General features: G+C 42.9%; 1 pseudogene; it reads right to left on the bottom strand.

Annotated features, from left to right (window-relative positions):
- Positions 1–15,900: 15,900 nt before the first annotated feature.
- Positions 15,901–19,151, bottom strand: LOC126252252 (JNK1/MAPK8-associated membrane protein-like; annotated as a pseudogene).
- Positions 19,152–19,970: the final 819 nt, after the last annotated feature.

The raw sequence follows: 19,970 nt of genomic DNA, 5'->3' as shown, positions 1-19,970 counted from the left end.
CCCTTACGGCACTGCGTAGGATCCTACGGTCTTGGCGTGCATCCGTGCGTCGCTGCGGTCCGGTCCCAGGTCGATGGGCACGTGCACCTTCCGCTGACCACTGGCGACAACATCGATGTACTGTGGAGACCTCACGCCCCACGTGTTGAGCAATTCGGCGGTACGTCCACCCGGCCTCCCGCATGCCCACTATACGCCCTCGCTCAAAGTCCGTCAACTGCACATACGGTTCACGTCCACACTGTCGCGGCATGCTACCAGTGTTAAAGACTGCGATGGAGCTCCGTATGCCACGGCAAACTGGCTGACACTGACGGCGGCGGTGCACAAATGCTGCGCAGCTAGCGCCATTCGACGGCCAACACCGCGGTTCCTGGTGTGTCCGCTGTGCCGTGCGTGTGATCATTGCTTGTACAGCCCTCTCGCAGTGTCCGGAGCAAGTATGGTGGGTCTGACACACTGGTGTCAATGTGTTCTTTTATCCATTTCCAGGAGTGTATCGTAAAAAATGCATGTTTTAAGTGCGAAATTAATCACTCAAATATGTGTCCTGTAGCGCTAAATGTGCGTCTTGCTGTAAGATAATCTCTGTGGAAATGTCGTAGTTATCGTCCTCCGAAAGCTAAGTTCTGCAGATGCCAATGTACTTACCTCATGATACACCAAATTTCAAGTAAACCAAAATGTTGCATTAAAATCTCATTAGCAGTACTGGTAAATGTTCTAAGTATGTGAGCCTTATAGTCGTTACGTAATCGTGCAACTAACTAGCAAGAATGTACACACACAATAACACTGTGACGTCTGTTCACTATAACAATGCATTCGTAATTTCTGTTTAAAAATGTTCCCTAGGTTCTAGACTGGATATTTAACTTCAGACATTGTTGCATGGTAACAGTTTCTAAGTCTGACAATGCATACTAGAAATGTGAAGTGAAAAGTTTTATGGCAAAGACAAAGTTAAAAAGCAGATTATCTCTCAATAAATGGTTTTACCTGTGAAGTGTGGTGCAATCCTTTACTCTACATAGTACGCAGACTTTCAACTGAAAAGCAATTGTCATGTTTTATACGTCGGTATGCAATGCTAAATCTTTTCTCAAGGTTAGCGTCTGTGATATTTTTCTCTGAGCCAGCCGGCGCAGGTGGCTGCCTGCGGTGCGAGTCATTGTCTGTCTCTTTGTTGGCGCGCGCCGTTATTGGGATTAGGAGACCTAACTTCTACAAATTCACCTTGCCGAGAGGGCCCAGCTCTGTTAGAATCCCGCCTGTTCTGATGAAATTCAGGTCTGTCGTTATGTCGGTAGTTTACATAGTTTCTTTTCTCTCTGTCATGTGGTGGAGTATTTCTCCTGGAATCGTAACTGCGCGATGGACCGTTGCGTCTGAACTTATTCTGTCTCCCTTGATAATAATTGTTTTGGTACCCATATTGTCTGTTTCTATGGTTATCTCTGTCATATTCATTGCTACGGAAATGCGAGCTTTCTCTGTAACTGTTATTACTCTGCCAGTGGTTGTCATATGGGTGGTGTCTGTTTTGGTCACGATATGTGTTGTGAGAATAGCCTTGTCGTGACCAGTTATTAGTTCTGTCATCGCGGAATTGTGACGGATGTGACCTGTAATTGTTGTGCTCCTGTTTTCGCGTTCCGCGAATGTCAGTGTCAATTTCCAGTTCTTGTAAGAGCCCCTGAAAAGCTTCAATGTCGTCTTTGCAACGTCCTGCCAAAATAATATGCCGTAAATGTTCAGGTAATTTGATTAAGCAAATGCGGATGAGTTCTGAGGGGCTGTATGGGTTTGAAAGATACTGATTCTTATGCAACATGTCTACAAAATATTTCACAAGACTGGAAAATTCAGATTGTTCAAAGTGTTTCATCATCATGATGCTATGTTTTACTCGGTCTTGTGTAGCTTGAGACCAATATGCTGAAAGGAAGGCATGGTAAAATTCTCCTTCACTGTGACAATCGTGAATGACCGATCGCATTCTTAAAGCTGGTTCATTCTCTAAGTAGCCACACCTAAATTCTAATCTGTGTTCTAACGACCAGTTGGGAGGAAAGCAATGAGAGATTTGATGGAGCCATGCTTGTGGATGAATGTCGTTGCCAGAATTCTTAAATGTTTTGAATTTACGTGTAGTAATGAACAGCTTATAGTCAAAATCATCATGTCGGCGAGTCGCATAGCGGTCACTGTTACGTCGTTTCGGCGGTTCCATTTCAAAATTCGGTGCACCTTGCCAATTTCTGTCATAATTTCCGAAATGCGCTGTGTTATTATTTTGTGGCTGTTCCATATTTCTGTGTCCCTCATCCCGTATTGGGGCGCGAGTGTCCTCTGAAATACGTAATTCTTGTATTACCTGTGTCAGCTGATCTTGTACTTCCCGGATTTCTCTTTGGTGTTGCGTACTAATTTGATTCAGATTTTGTTTCAGTTTCCTAATTTGTTCGCACTCTTCTGTCTCATTAAAGACTACGGGTTTTGTGTCATTCAGATTATTATCTACCTTTGTAGATAAATTATTTAGCTGATCCGAAAGTTCAACTACTTTCTCTGATAATGAACTAATTTCCTCCATGTGTCTTTCTGAACCAATTATCAGAGTATCTACTGTGTCCTTTAAGTTTTCTTGAGTTTTTGCAAGTTGCGTAACTGAATCGGTAGATGCAACTGAGTCAATTTTAGCTTGCAGGGTCTCATGATTTTGATGAACAATAGTTTGCAGTTCTTTTATGGCTGCTTCGTGATTCTGTAATGCATTTTCATGCCGCGAAAAAATAGGTTGGAAATGCTCACAAATTTGTGTTTTTACGTCATTACAGACTTTTTGACATTTCGATTCGATGTTATGTAACTCAGTAGTTAAATCTTCACGTGTTTGTTCAAGCGTGGTGTCTAACTTTTGAAGATTTTGTTCCATTGTGTCTAACTTTTGAAGCTTTTGCTGTGTTTGTCTCTGATTTTGTTCCATTGTGTCTAACTGTTGCTGTGTTTGTCTCTGATTTTGTTCCATTGTGTCTAACTTTTGAAGATTTTGTTCCATAGTGTCTAACTTTTGAAGCTTTTGCTGTGATTATCTCTGATTTTGTTCCATTGTGTCTAACTTTTGAAGCTTTTGTCCCATTTGTTGCATTAATTGTAATAACAATGCACTGGTGTCTGAAACATGTTCCTCAGTGCTATTCGGCAATGCATTTGAACCGGTAATATTCGCAGTTTGAAAAGCAGAAAATGTGTCTTGACTTATTTGAGAAAAGGGTGAGGACGCAAAACCTGAATCTACAGTATTTGCAAGATTGTGTCCTGTCATTCCCGATTCCTGAGGTAAGCTGTTTGCGACAGATCGATCGATAATACTTCCCTGTTCACTAATTGTTTCACTGTCTACACCATTGTTTGCAGCCCGCTCCATTTCCCTATGTACAATTACCAAATTACTACTTTGAACATTAGTTAATTCATTACTCGGTGGCGCTAACACACTGCTTTCGTCTTCACTGTCATTTCTCAGTTTACTTTGGAGCCTAGTATTACGTTTTTCACACGCCATTATTGTCACAATATTTCACACGATAACACAGAAAAACACAATTCGAAGAGCAAAAATAAGAGAACACATTAACATAACACTGAAAATAATATCTAGTTAATTGCAGCTGCGAAATACTTGGTGCAAATCTACATGCATGCCACAACTGTTTTACTGTACAACAATGAAAGACTGCAACTACAAAGGAGATTCTCTCTACAATTACGCACTAGCAATAAACAATAGCTACACTAATTACACAAACTATAAGAAAAAATCAGAAGATTCCAGTGAGGTATCCTCGGCTAAGTGTCGACATATGAAACGTCCCCTTTGAAAAATTGTACAAGACTGTGCTTAACCTGACACACAATATTTTTAGCGCAACGCAATCTGACTTTCAGAAATCCCTACAAAAGAATGGCCTTGACTAACATTAACCTATGCATTTCACAAATCGCTTACCTCACAAAAATCTTGGTTACTCGAACTACTGCAATACAGGAAGCGCCACTACTGCCAGCTAAATAAAAGATTCAAACTACTGAAGGCACTAACTACTGATAGGCATAGTTAGCAAATGAAAGATTTTAATAGAGAACAAACAATGTATTTACCTTAATAGTCATAATATATATAGCAGTTCATGACAAATTACAAAACTCCGCCATCTCTCTCCCCACATCCACCACTGCTGGCGGCTCACCTCCAACTGCGCAACGCTACGCGCTGTTCACATCCAGCTGCCGCTGCCCAACAATACAATGGGAGACAACAATGCAAACCAGCCACAGACTGCACACAGCACAGCCAATGATTCTCACACAGACCGCTACGTAACGTTGCCAATAAGAAAACATAAACAGCCTACTTACACTTAGAACTACTTAAACCTAACTAACCTAAGAAACTAACCTAAGGACATCACACACATCCATGCCCGAGGCAGGATTCGAACCTGCGACCGTAGCGGTCGCGCGGCTACAGACTGTAGCGCCTAGAACCGCTCGGCCACACCGGCCGGCCCTTGTTGACAACTTCGGTCCATGGCTCCGTGGGGTCTGTGCCATAGCTACCCTACAATCAGCTCTTATCACCTGAAGTCGGGTCTCATCTGACCAGGCAACGATTTTCCATGCGTACCAAGCGGTATGGTCACGAGTCCAGGAGAGTCGCTGCGGGCGATGTGTTACCAAAGGCACGCACGTCGGTCATTTGCTGCATAGCCCATTAACGCCAGGTTTGGTCGCACTGTCGTAACGGATACGTTTGTCGTACATCCCAAATTTATTTCTCCGGTAATTTCACGCGGTGTTGCTTGTCCCTTAGCACTAATTTAAAAAAATGTTCAAATGTGTGTGAAATCTTATGGGACCTAACTGCTAAGGTCATCAGTCCCTAAGTTTACACACTACTTAACCTAAATTATCCTAAGGAAAAACACACACACCCATGCCCGAGGGAGGACTCGAACGTCCGCCGGGACCAGCTGCACAGTCCATGACTGTAGCGCCTGAGACCGCTCGGCTAATCCCGCGCGGCTCTTAGCACTAACAACTCTCCGCAAACGCTCCTGTCGTTAAGTGAAGGCCATCGATCACTGTGTTGTCGGGGGTGAGAGGCTACTTACGCTGAGGACCATAATGCCTGAGCCGCGTGGGGTTAGCCGAGCGGTCTGGGGCGCTGCAGTCACGGACTGTGCGGCTGGTCCCAGCGGAGGTTCGAGTCCTCCCTCGGGCATGGGTGTGTGTGTTTGTCCTTAGGTTAATTTAGGTTAAGTAGTTCAAAAATGGTTCAAATGGCTCTGAGCGCTATGGGACTTACCATCCATGGTCATCAGTCCCCTAGAACTTAGAACTACTTAAACCTAACTAACCTGACAGCACACAACACCCAGTCATCACGAGGCAGAGAAAATCCCTGACCCCGCCGGGAATCGAACCCGGGAACCCGTGCGCGGGAAGCGAGAACGCTACCGCACGACCACGAGCTGCGGACGGTTAAGTAGTGTGTAAGCTTGGGGACTGATGACCTTAGCAGTTAAGTCCCATAAGATTTCACACACATTTTAACATTTTTGAACATAATGCGTGAAATTCGGTATTCTTGGTACACTATTGATTTCGGAATATTGAATTCCCTAATGGTTTCCGAAATGGAATATCCCATGCGTCTAGCTCTAACTACGATCCCGTCTTCAAAGTCTGTTAATTCCTGTGTGTGGCCATAGTTACGGTGAAAACTTTTTCGCATGAATCGCCTGAGTGGAAATGACAGCTCCGCCATTGCACTGCCCTTCTATACCTTGTGTAAGCGATGCCACCGCTATTTAGATATGTGCATATCGCTATCCTACGACGTTACTCACGTCAGTGTATGGTCAGTGTTGTGGATTGGCAAGACAGCCAACCCACTATGAGAGGAAGCTGAAAGGCACGCGTTTTAGCTCACGCAGGCTTGCGTGAGGTCTGCAACAGGTCAAGGAAATGAGACTAACAAATAACGTACGTAGCTGCTGGAATACTTAACTTTAATCCATAATTGGTGAACATCGCTCTTGACGGTACATGTTTTACAGCATCAATAGTAACTGGTAATGGCGCTTTGCTAGGTCGTAGCAAATGACGTAGCTGAAGGCTATGCTAACTATCGTCTGTGCAAATGAGAGCGTATTTTGTCAGTGAACCATCGCTAGCAAAGTCGGCTGTACAACTGGGGCGAGTGCTAAGAAGTCTCTCTAGACCTGCCGTGTGGCGGCGCTCGGTCGGCAATCACTGATAGTGGCGACACGCGGGTCCGACGTATACTACCGGACCGCGGCCGATTTAAAGGCTACCACCTAGCAAGTGTGGTGTCTGGCGGTGACACCACAGTCAGGCTAGCAAAATCGATTCGCCGTAGCATGTTAACACGTCAACGAAAATCATTTTCCGTAATTCGAGTTTCGTCTCCTGTAATTTGTAGCAGGGTGAGCGACTACTGACTGACAGCTGAGAGGTGAAAGACAGTCTAAAACCGTCGGCACACGGACCGTGCATGCGAACGTTGTGCGTGCCGAGTTTCTGACGTCATAGCGTGGACTAGCACACTCGGGACTCTTTTCGAACGTGCAGAGCAGTATCTGGTATGTCAGATATCCTGAGCATGCGTCTGAGCATTGACCTATGAGATGGCACAATGCCACCTACGTCACATGCACGCCATCTCCCTTCAGTACAGAGTTGTGAGGCGCCATATTGGCATTCATTTCAAGCCTATACGTATATATGCCGTTTCTGAGCACCAGCAAATTGAGAATCACTGGAAAACCCGTTGTTAACTGTGTGATTCGTTCCAATAAAAAATGAGAAACATCATATTCGTGGTAAAAGAATTATCGTACCTTGCATTTTATGAGAGTAGGCTATTTGAAGGCAGCGACACACTGAAGATCCACCCAAACGCATTGTTCTTGGTACAATTTGTTGTAATTAAATTTCAATTAGTAACACATCCACGACTAAGGTTTTCAGTAGGGGCTAGAACAATATGAATAGACAGATAATGTGAGTTCTTTGTTTAGCGTAATGACTAGCGTCAGTGCCACGTATGGGGCTATGTATAGGGGCGCTGGTTCAAGTCTTGACACGTCCAAATTTTTTTCCTAACATTCGCGTTTTTATTAGGTTCTGATACGTTATCATTAGTTTAATGTAAGTATATATTATAATATTTCATGTTATATAAATATAAGTTCACCTCTTTTTGAGAGGTGACTTCGTTCGATTGACTTAATCTACAGGACAGCATGCGCTACTTGCATGAAGATATTTTGCTGCTTTTTCTTTTACGCTTCGTAAATCACATGTTGCGAAGATTCTGCTACTGGGTAGGAACAGTGATCAAGTAAGATTGACCTTGGTGTTTTACTAAGATGTGGAAATGATGAAATAAAGTTTACCTTATGCGGAGAAGTATTCCAAATTTGTACTGCACTGTTTGTAATGGAACTTTTATACGCCTGTGTCCTTATTGGTTGGACACGGTAGTTTCCTTTTCGTGGACGATGGAGGAAACGTGCGTTTTAATAGAGCTAACCTGGGAATTTTACGCGAGGCCGTTGAGTAATCAGTGTGATTTACGAACTAGAAACATCCCTCAACTGCCGCTGGAGTGCGTTGCGATCGCGTATACCACGTTGGGGTCCACGTACCGTATGCGCAAGTCGCATCGCTCCTGAGCGTTCAGCAGCACGTTGAACTGGGCACGCTCAACGTTAACGTTCGACAGCACGGTCCGTGTGCCGACGGCTTAAGGGTCACGGAGAAAGGAGAGAGAGAGAGAGAGAGAGAGGGGGGGGGGGGGAATTAAGCTTGATGTCGATGGCAACCTGAATAATGAATCCTTACTTCCTTCACTATAGACTCATTGTTTAGATTTTTGTGAGGCATTAGAAGTGGAAACAACAGTACTGAAAATGAGCCACATTGCGTATCAGAGCCTGAAAGAGTAGCGCTCGGTTAAAAAGAAACAGAGAAATGAACTTTGCTTTCATCTCACGTTTGAATTCCCCGCAGGATTCGCCGAGGCACATTCGCGCTCGTAAATTCGGGCTCGGGGACGGAGAGGCCGGAGCTTCCACACAGCCTCCATTGTGGCGTTATTCTGTGGCCCGTCCTCTGCGCCTTATAGCGAAACGCGGCGCGTGACCCACTCCAGCAGAAAGGATGGGAGCGGCGCGGCGCGCGAGACGGATGTAATTCGCGGCCGACCTCAGGCGGGCGAACGCGCTCTGCGCCTCCGGTCGGAGTGGCAGCCGAGTTGTGCCAAGGGAGCAGAGCAGCGGCAGGGGGTGTGGGTGTGGGCGGCGGAGGCGGTGGGGGTGGGGGTGGGGCGTCCCGGGTACTGGGTCAAGGCTGCAGCGGGGTCAGGGCCCGCGCTCCCCCCACCCCTACTCCCTGGCCGCCCTCTAGCGGCCGAGCCCGGAACCGCTGCGCGAGCACCACATCCCTACAGGGAGTCACAAAACCAACAGACAATTGTACGAGTCACGCGTTAGAAGGGTGCCGAATACGGCTCCTGAGATCCCATTCACGTTCAAAAATAATTTTTAGTTATTTATTTCCGATGTAGTTGACCCTTCACCTTCTCATCTTAACGTTCGAGAGTTACGTTCAAAAAACCGGACAAGTGCGAGAAGGATTTGCGCTCTGAAGATTCCGCACAAACTTAACACTGTATATAAATAATAAGAATTTTTTTCGGCTCAGTGGCCTGGGGCAACTCTTTCACAAACTGGTCTTTCAATCAGGCTTGCGTGTTCCTAGCCTACCCTAGTTATGCATCCCGATAGGGTGTCTACAATTTAGCGTGGCATCCGAACCAAATGTCGTTCACATCGGAAGCTTCGCGGTCAGCGCGGTGGATTTGTAATCGAAGGGGCCCGGGTTGAATTCCTGGCCGGGTTGGAGATTTTCTGCACTTGGGGACCGAGTATTGTGGTATCCTTACGTTCGTATCGTCGTAAATGATATTTCACTATGAAGATGGCTGAATGACACGTCTCGAAAACCAATTAAAAATAAAGAAATAGAGAAAAACACATGTCGTTTCTGGCAGCTCCACACATTGTTGAGATGTTACAGTAAGAGGATTTGTCCACGTATTGACGATGAAATCGATAAATACATAACTCATAGCAAAAGCTGTAAAACTGAAAATAAAAAACACACACGCACATACAAAAACCCAATGTCATTACAAAATACGAAATTCGCGCCCAGAATAGACAAAACAGTATGCTGCAACAAATGAATATCCAACAAACAGCGAAAGAGTGCGTGTTAAGCAGCGTAGTTTACACCCATTCTAGAGGCATGAGAACGCGGAATCAATATAAAGTTAACTCTACACACACACACACACACACACACACACACACACCTCCTTCCCCTCCTCCCCCCTACCCCCCACCAATTTATATCATTTCTAGTCACCACATACCCAAAACATTTTCGAATACTAGTACTTTAACATAAAGAATGACAGTTAAAGAATAAAGTAATGAATCTTTATTGACACCGGAACGTAATAACAAAAGCATTTATTGACAGCAGAACATAATATGATAACGGTAGTATTGTATTCTAACATTAGCTATGTGGAAAAAAAAATATTTTATTTTAGGTCCAATAACTTGAAACTGTAAACTCTTGATTAATTGCAGATGAAAAACTGGAGCAAACTATCACCTGTACTGAAAGTATCACAGAACCACAAAACCAACAGCATGTAATACTAAGATTTTTTTTCCAGTTAATGTTTTCCTGTTTATTATTATATAAATGTAAATTAAACACCATAGGCTGGAAGTCTGCAGCTCGTGGTCTCGCGGTCGCGTTGTCGCTTCCCGAACACGGGGTCCCGGGTTCGATTCCCGCCGGGGTAAGGGATTTTCACCTGCCTCGAGATGACTGGGTGTTTGTGTTGTCCTCCTCATTTCATCATCATCATTCATGCACGTGGCAAGACTGGACTGAGAAAAGGTTGGGACTTTGTACGGGCGCTGATAACCGCGCAGTTGAGCGCCCCATAATCCCAACATCATCACCATAAGTTCGAAACGATTAGATAGCGTGATTCTTATAAACTTTTATCAAAACCCGAAGCGACGTAGATGAAAATGACTCTGAGACTAGTAGTTTAATGCAAGACACAAAGGACCGCAAATATAGGGAAATACCCTAAAAGTGTATGCAAGTGTTGAACATGTGACGTCACCAGATGACGTGTCTCGCCACTCGTGCAGCGATTGGGCTAGTCGATCTTACCCTCGCAGAAAGGAGGCAGCGATACACATCGCTCCACTACCCTGTTCTGTTTCCGGACGCGTTTTTTCTAAATGAGATCTGGTGTAAACGTAGAAGTTACGAAATTATTGTTCTCACTGTAGCCAAGCAAAAGTTGCTATTATTTTTTGTTTCCTTTTGTCCCTTCTTTTGTTTAGCAAAGAACTCTTAGATCATTTACTGGTAGCGGTGCAACTCTGGAGTTATATGCATTTACTTGTGGCGCATATCGATATATTTTCGTGGTACTGTGCTTTGCAGTTAACCAGCGGAGACCACGAGACCGTAAATAAGGTAATAAATTTTGTCTCGACATAAACACACAAGTTCCTAACGCAAAAAGATTTCCTGCCAGACAAGACTCTAACCCTGAGCCCCGTGTGCTTAAGTCACGCACGTAGGCCCAGGGCCACGCTGACTTGAATTCTTGACTTGCGTTTGGATTACCAGGTGCGATAGACCCATGGTTCCACCGCTGCTCGTGCGGCAAGGTACGGCATCTGGTGATGTCATGTGTTCAACAGTTGTCATCCACTTTTGGGGTGTTTCCCTACTTTTGCGGCCCCATATATCTTGTTTTAAATTAGTTAGCGTCATCTACGTCATTTGAGTTTTCTCAAGGCTGTGGTATCTTTTCATATTTACTTAATTTAATATTACGTAAGAATTCTTCAGTCTCATATTGCTCACTGTTGAATACTGAAAGCGGTCAGAGGTCTTCCACCCCAACTCAAGGTAAAGAAACAATCTACAAAAGATTTCAACGTGTTTACTCTACTCTATGGAGTCGCTCGATCAGTTACCACAATTTTTACTCACAAAAGTTCATTAAATGCTGTAAGTACACATATAATAATCATTCTTTACAGTCTAAGAAGAACAAGAACTCGATAACAAGATTCTGACTCTAATTAAACAAAGACCAACACAAGTCTTAAAATGAAGTCATGAGCAAAATTTCCGATCCTTTCTTGATCAGAACTGGCTCCCGGCTGGGCGACGGCCGTATAAATTTTTCTTTACGTTGTCCTGAATTAACTCACCTAAGTATGCGATAAGACGCGAAAATTCAGACTTACTGGTAACCCATAAACTAGGATGACGGAATGATATCCAAAAAATATCCTCAAATTATGGTTATATTGAGAGAGTCCCTCATTTCAAACACATTGGCGAGCTTCTGGAACTTAATGGGAAAAAAGTAGCACAGATAATTCGCCGACAAAAACTCGAAACTGCTTAGCTATTTTGACAACATAAAATCGTCTCTGCACACACAAAACTCAGGCATTACAACACAGTTATCAAACTGGAGGCTTTGTATGTCAGTGAAACTCGCACGCTCCACGTTAAAAGGCGACACCGATACATCCTGAAAGAGGAGCGTAAAATTATAAGAAATATCCTTGGTACAAACGGAAAGGAAGATGGAAACAAACTAAAGTCCCGGAATATTACAGGAAAGCTGTCGAACGTTGCGGCACCCGAAAAAGATGATTAAAATTTTAGGACACGTCCACAAACTTCCAGCATCAACATGTACCCACAAACGTTGAAATAAGAACGACTGAGAGCCACAAAAATCTAGAAAGAGAACGGATAAACTCCACGAAATTTTAGGAAGAGGCTCCTAAACAGTAATAGTTGACAGATGGGAAGAGCAATCTAAAAACGAAACTACTAATGAAACAGGAACCAAATGGACTGACTCAAAGAAAATGAGATCTCAATGGTGACTCATAAAATTGAATCAAAAAGCTTTATTTGATCCTACAATAATAATAATAATAATAATAATCACAAACACTATTCACAGATTAGGCCGCGGCCTGTTGCGACTGACCAACTGTTACCTACAAGGCAGAACGAGGAACCGTAGGTGGGAGGTACTGCCCATCTCTCCAGCCTTCATTGCCAGTAGAAAAATTATGATTTTGCCACTACTTCTTTATTAAAGCATCTCCTCATTCGGCCTCACGAGCTTAGGGTACCCCATTTCCAAACTTACTTACTGGGAATTGAATCCGGGTCATGCAGCACCGAAGACAACGACGTTAACCTTTTTCTTTAACTAAGGACCTTAGATTTCATCATATAAATTAGGAAACCATTCTCGTTTATTTGACGACACTTTTTCAAATGTGGTAATCGGGGCATGGAAGGTTAAATAGCATAACAAATGCCTACTGTTAAAGAAAGAAGCTAGGGTGCGTATTCGTCTCTCGCACTTCAGGGCAAGAGTGTGTATATTACGAGCTTTTCGATGAGCTGTGAGCTAACAGGAATCAGTATATCAATTTCACATGGAAAGAAATACAAAATTCACAGATCATATGCAGAGTTCGTAAACAGTTATAAATCGTAAATAAATATTAATCGAGGGTTACATACTTTTCATGATATGTAACTGCTTCCTTCATAGTTGTTGTTGTTGTGGTCTTCAGTCCTGAGACTGGTTTGATGCAGCTCTCCATGCTACTCTATCCTGTGCAAGCTTCTTCATCTCCCACTACCTACTGCAACCTACATCCTTCTGAATCTGCTTAGTGTATTGATCTCTTGGTCTCCCTCTACGATTTTTACCCTCCACGCTGCCCTCCAATGCTAAATTTGTGATCCCTTGATGCCTCAAAACATGTCGTACCAACCGATCCCTTCTTCTAGTCAAGTTGTGCCACAAACTTCTCTTCTCCCCAATCCTATTCAATACCTCCTCATTAGTTACGTGATCTACCCACCCTATCTTCAGCATTCTTCTGTAGCACCACATTTCGAAAGCTTCTATTCTCTTCTTGTCCAAACTGGTTATCGTCCATGTTTCACTTCCATACATGGCTACACTCCATACAAATACTTTCAGAAACGACTTCCTGACACTTAAATCTATACTCGATGTTAACAAATTTCTCTTCTTCAGAAACGCTTTCCTTGCCATTGCCAGTCTACATTTTATATCCTCTCTACTTTGACCATCATCAGTTATTTTACTCCCTAAATAGCAAAACTCCTGTACTACTTTAAGTGTCTCATTTCCTAATCTAATCCCCTCAGCATCACCCGATTTAATTTGACTACATTCCATTATCCTCGTTTTGTTTTTGTTGATGTTCATCTTATATCCTCCTTTCAAGACACTGTCCATTCCGTTCAACTGCTCTTCCAAGTCCTTTGCTGTCTCTGACAGAATTACAATGTCATCGGCGAACCTCAAAGTTTTTACTTCTTCTCCATGAATTTTAATACCTACTCCGAATTTTTCTTTTGTTTCCTTTACTGCTTGCTCAATATACAGATTGAATAACATCGGGGAGAGGCTACAACCCTGTCTCACTCCTTTCCCAACCACTGCTTCCCTTTCATGCCCCTCGACTCTTATAACTGCCATCTGGTTTCTGTACAAACTGTAAATAGCCTTTCGCTGCCTGTATTTTACCCCTGCCACCTTCAGAATTTGAAAGAGAGTATTCCAGTTAACGTTGTCAAAAGCTTTCTCTAAGTCTACAAATGCTAGAAACGTAGGTTTGCCTTTTCTTAATCTTTCTTCTAAGATAAGTCGTACGCTTAGTATTGCCTCACGTGTTCCAACATTTCTACGGAATCCAAACTGATCTTCCCCGAGGTCCGCTTCTACCAGTTTTTCCATTCGTCTGTAAAGAATTCGCGTTAGTATTTTGCAGCTGTGACTTATTCAACTGATTGTTCGGTAATTTTCACATCTGTCAACACCTGCTTTCTTTGGTATTGGAATTATTATATTCTTCTTGAAGTCTGTGGGTATTTCGCCTGTCTCATACATCTTGCTCACCAGATGGTAGAGTTTTGTCATGACTGGCTCTCCCAAGGCCATCAGTAGTTCTAATGGAATGTTGTCTACTCCCGGGGCCTTGTTTCGACTCAGGTCTTTCAGTGCTCTGTCAAACTCTTCACGCAGTATCTTATCTCCTATTTCATCTTCATCTACATCCTCTTCCATTTCCATAATACTGTCCTCAAGTACATCGCCCTTGTATAAACCCTCTATATACTCCTTCCACCTTTCTGCCTTCCCTTCTTTGCTTAGAACTGGGTTGCCATCTGAGCTCTTGATATTCATACAAGTGGTTCTCTTCTCTCCAAAGGTCTCTTTAATTTTCCTGTAGGCAGTATCTATCTCACTCCTAGTGAGACAAGCCTCTACATCCTTACATTTGTCCTCTAGCCATCCCTGGTTAGCCATTTTGCACTTTCTGTCGATCTCATTTTTGAGACGTTTGTATTCCCTTTTGCCTGCTTCATTTACTGCATTTTTATATTTTCTTTCATCAATTAAATTCAATATTTCTTCTGTTACCCAAAGATTTCTATTAGCCCTCGTCTTTTTACCTACTTGATCCTCTGCTGCCTTCACTACTTCATCCCTCAGAGCTACCCATTCTTCTTCTACTGTATTTCTTTCCCCCCTTCCTGTCAATTGTTCCCTTATGCTCTCCCTGAAACTCTCTACAACCTCTGGTTCTTTCAGTTTATCCAGGTCCCATCTCCTTAAATTCCCACCTTTTTGCAGTTTCTTCAGTTTCAATCTGCAGTTCATAACCAATAGATTGTGGTCAGAATCCACATCTGCCCCTGGAAATGTCTTACAATTTAAAACCTGGTTCCTAAATCTCTGTCTTACCATTATATAATCTATCTGATACCTATTAGTATCTCCAGGATTCTTCCAGGTATACAACCTTCTTTTATGATTCTTGAACCAAGTGTTAGCTATGATTAAGTTATGCTCTGTGCAAAATTCGACAAGGCGGCTTCCTCTTTCATTTCTTCCCCCCAATCCATATTCACCTACTATGTTTCCTTCTCTCCCTTTTCCTACAGACGAATTCCAGTCACCCATGACTATTAAATTTTCGTCTCCCTTCACTACCTGAATAATTTCTTTTGTCTCGTCATACATTTCATCAATTTCTTCATCATCTGCAGAGCTAGTTGGCATATAAACTTGTACTACTGTAGTAGGTATGGGCTTTGTGTCTATCTTGGCCACAATAATGCGTTCACTATGCTGTTTGTAGTAGCTAACCCGCACTCCTATTTTTTTATTCATTATTAAAGCTCGTCCTGCATTACCCCTATTTGATTTTGTATTTATAAGCCTGTAATCACCTGACCAAAAGTCTTGTTCCTCCTGCCACCGAACTTCACTAATTCCCACTATATCTAACTTTAACCTATCCATTTCCCTCTTTAAATTTTCTAACCTACCTGCCCGATTAAGGGATCTGACATTCCACGCTCCGATCCGTAGAATGCCAGTTTTCTTTCTCCTGATAACGACGTCCTCTTGAGTAGTCCCCGCCCGGAGATCCGAATGGGGGACTATTTTACCTCCGGAATATTTTACCCAAGAGGACGCCATCATCATTTAATCATACAGTGTATAGTATAAAGTGCTTAAGTGTCATTTTTTGCAGTAAAATATTTAGTTCAGCATAAATGAAGTTTGCAAAAATCGATCTTATGTACTTGTGAGAAACATTTGTGCAGAACTCATAATGTAACCTGCTGCTCTACATACCAGTCTATGTGAAGTTTGCTGGGATCAATAAATCTGGCAGTCAAGATGCAGAACATTGCAGGTAGGGCACGAGTGGTACAAGAGAGTAGTGCACAACTGGGTCCTGAAGCTGACATATTGCTGTTATTCCATATGCGCGAAAGCAGCCAGTGACCCATCAGAATCAATCCACTACATACTTCTGTTACAGTGCTTACAACCATGTACCACACTAACTGATCCAATTTGAAAGCAAGGTGCACAGTATTCGATAAGATGATAACAATACAGGGAAATGAGGAATTTGTCAGAGCTCCAAATATGACACATATGAGAGCCAATGTAATCAATAGTAGGGTGCAGCATGTATGGATATGTTCACTTCACTGAATTTGCGTAATATTAGAGTGGCGTAGAATACAAAGGATACACGACCTCCTGAGTGTAAGCAATGTTTCTTCATAATTCGGATTGGAATTGTGGAGCAAGGTATACCAGTACCAACTTTAAATGATATCACTGGACGAAACAGTAATAATGTGTATATTGCTGCACCGACTCTTTCAAGGAATGATGCCAAAATGCAAAAGCTCCTCCTCATTGACTCTGCATCTACACAAAACCAGTGCAGAACTAATACAGTCGAAGCCATAAAGCCAAGATACAACCAATCGTATGATACTGGAGTCTCAATATATTGAGAATATGCGGACAAAGTGGATGAATTATTTCTTATGTTCTCCCTTGGATAGGCACCGTAGTTTATCCACCCGGCAACTCTTCATGATCACAAATTCCAGGACACAGTTTTAGATCGTTAGCTAATTCATGAGAGCAAACGCTTTGTCCTACTGTCAGACACAAAACGAAGCCAACTCCCAAGACGTCAGACACAAAACGAAGCCAATTCAGAAGATGTTCGTTCACACAAATTGAATAATATTGCAATGAAATCCTTCTTAATTTGAACAATATCGGGCCATATTTTACTCGTTTGCATATGCTGCACAAGTAATGACTGTTTCTCTTACATCTTTGAGAACACCTAACCATTCTAGTGCGGATGCCGGCCGGAGTGGCCGAGCGGTTCTAGGCGCTTCAGTCTGGAACCGCGCGACCGCTACGGTCGCAGTTTCGAATCCTGCCTCGGGTATATATGTGTGTGATGTCCTTAGGTTAGTTAGGTTTAAGTAGTTCTAAGTTCTAGGGGATTGATGACCTCAGAGCCATTTCATTCTAATGCGGAGGCGGTCATAATAACAATACTAGTAGAGGCAAAGGTGGAAAAATGGGCCCCTGCTGGTATTATGGGCCCCCTACATATTTGGAAGTACAGGCCACGAATTCTAGCGGAGAGCACATGATCTACTAAAACTAGTGGCCAAACTTCAGTGTACAGTGCGCAGACGTAGTAGCTGTCATGGTTTGTGAGTAGTTGTGCTATGAATTTTTTCGTTGTCATCAAAAGTTTGAGAGGTTAGTGTTTACTTGAATAAAACTCAAATTTCTAACATGTTATTAGTAGAACTAAGGTAAGGTACGTATTTGGCTTGCTGTTGGGATACCGTTTTACGTTAATTAACGTCGGTTGCGAACCAAACTAACCGTAGCCAAGATCGTTTTTCCCAAGATGGCGAGGGTGGATATATGGGCTCCTTTTGCTGTTGTATTATGGGCCCCGAAAAATCTATCAGATATTGCTACTCTTTATGTTTCAGATGCCTCGAACACATCTTGTACCCCCAAAAAAATCGAAACGGCAATCGTGGGACAAAGCAAATATGGCAAATGCTATTGTAGCTATTAAAGAGAAAAAAATGGGGTTGAAAAAAGTGTTCTACGCTCGAAAGGCTTTCCACCGGTTTTACCACATGGACTTCAGGACGAAGTGGTTAAATATCTTCTCATTATGGAATCCAAATTCTACGGCGTTACCAGAAATGACGTCAGGCGCATGGCTTACCAGCTTTGCACAAGAAATAAAAAGTTGGTGTTTCTGTCCCTGATGTTGACGACGCTGTATGTCTATTTTGTGAAGGGATTTCTTCAAAGGACACAAAAGGTGAACTTTGGGTCCAGTGTATAGCGTGTGAGATGTGGGCTCAAAACGAATGCGCTGGATGCGAAAAAGATGCTTATGTGTGTGACTATTGTAAATAGGCTAGGCGAGGGCTGTGAAAATTATCCCACCAGTAGACTAATTAACAATGTTCAGAGTGAATCTTTCTTTCATTATACAGAAAAATTAAATAAAATAATATTTTTCAAATTTTTGTTTCTTTTTATTTCAAACTACCTTGGGGCCTATATTACCAGCACAAATTCTTGACGCAACAAAATGCAGAGTATCAGGAAACAAATAAAATTTTGTTTTAAATATTAAAAAGTTGGACCAAAACATGTCGTAACTATTGCCGGACATACTAGAGAAATGTTTTATGTTAATTTCAGGTGATTATACTAAAAATAAAAGGTGTTATATAAAAAAAACAGAGTGGGGGCCCATTTATCCACCTTTACCTATATTAGTAATAATGATACTAATACTTTTCGGTACCTTAACTTCCGTATGTGTACTCTGAAGCTTCTTTACATAATGGTCGCAGACCTCCTTCACGACTTTATGCCGCAACTAAAGGTAATGGTGGTTCGCTGGCTGGATGATACGGGAGAGGGGACCAAACAGCGGGGTCATCGGTCCCATCGGATTAGGGAAGAATAGGGAAGGAAGTCGGCCGTGCTCTTTCAAAGAAACCATCCCCGCATTTGTCTGAAGCGATTTAGGGAAATCATGAAAAACCTGGATCGGGATTTGAACCGTCGCCCCCGCGAATGCGAATGTAGTCTGCTAATCGCTGCGCCACCTCGCTCGGTAAGGTAACTGTGCCGAGATGGTCTCCCACGAGGTAAAAATGTCTTTTACAGAAACGTTGTCCTCTTTTTGCTCCTCTAATTGTAGATTATTTATTTCTGTTTATCTCATTTTTGAATATGTTGACGTTGAAATCAGTACCAAAAGTATTGGAAATGACTATAGAGCTAATTAAATACTGGTATTAACAGTAGTGACAGTAGTAAATGTGCTGGCGCAACGATGCTATCAGCAGAATATTACAAGGCGTTTGTGCGACAAGCGAAATGCCTGAAAATCACAATTGAAGTCCTTCAGTAGTTTTCTTACAAAGTTACCGTTCTCGTCTACACCCAGTAATTCTGGGTGAAATGGTGGTTGCGGTTCTGCCATGTTGTTGGAGGACAGTTAACTGTTTAAATGAGTTTCGTAAACCAATCAGAGTGAAGTTACAAGTATCCTCGCGCATCTGCTCGGATCGATGCTGGCTGGAATAAACAGGTTTGTGGTGGAGGACGCCCGCTGAATACTCGCGTGATGCAGACATAGAAGTGTGTGTGCCCGTGGATAAACCTAAAAGCCGGTACGTGCTATGGTCGCCATTCTTCTTCACTTCATGGAGTAGGGTTACAGCCTGTTCCATCTTCATTGAAGCCAGTTGTTTCTCGGTCAGCCTACGCTGATGAGCCGAAACATCATGACATCTGACCTCCGCGAGACTGAATGCCTATTGTAGCTTTCAGGGCACGTGACGCGTTAAAGAAAATATACAGGGTGAGTGAGCTGCCCCTACCGATATCGTTTTCAAATGGCTCCGACCACTACGGGACTTAACTTCTGAGGTCAGCAGTCCCCTAGAACTTAGAACTACTTAAACCTAACCAACCAAAGGACACCACACACATCCATGCCCGAGGCAGGATTCGAACCTGCGACCATAGCGGTCGCGCGGTTCCCGGCTGTAGCTCCTAGAACCGCTCGGCCACGCCGGCCGGCACCGATATCGTTTTATGCAACATTTAATACCGTACCTAGCCCTCACCACGTGATAGATTTTTATATTCCGTTGCTCGCTACGCGCAAACCATTGCTCCCTCAGAAAAACAAATGAACAGGATCTTTTTGCAAAAAACTTAATGTAACTAAATTTCCTACTGGGATACGTTTTAGATGGAGGCCACGGTTTTTGAGTTATTCCAAAAAAAAAAAATA

Source organism: Schistocerca nitens, chromosome 4 (genome assembly GCF_023898315.1).
Source record: "Schistocerca nitens isolate TAMUIC-IGC-003100 chromosome 4, iqSchNite1.1, whole genome shotgun sequence".
NCBI classification, from domain to species: Eukaryota; Metazoa; Arthropoda; class Insecta; order Orthoptera; family Acrididae; genus Schistocerca; species Schistocerca nitens.
The sequence above is the reverse complement of the archived record's forward strand: the minus strand, read 5'-3'. Positions and strand labels throughout refer to the sequence as shown.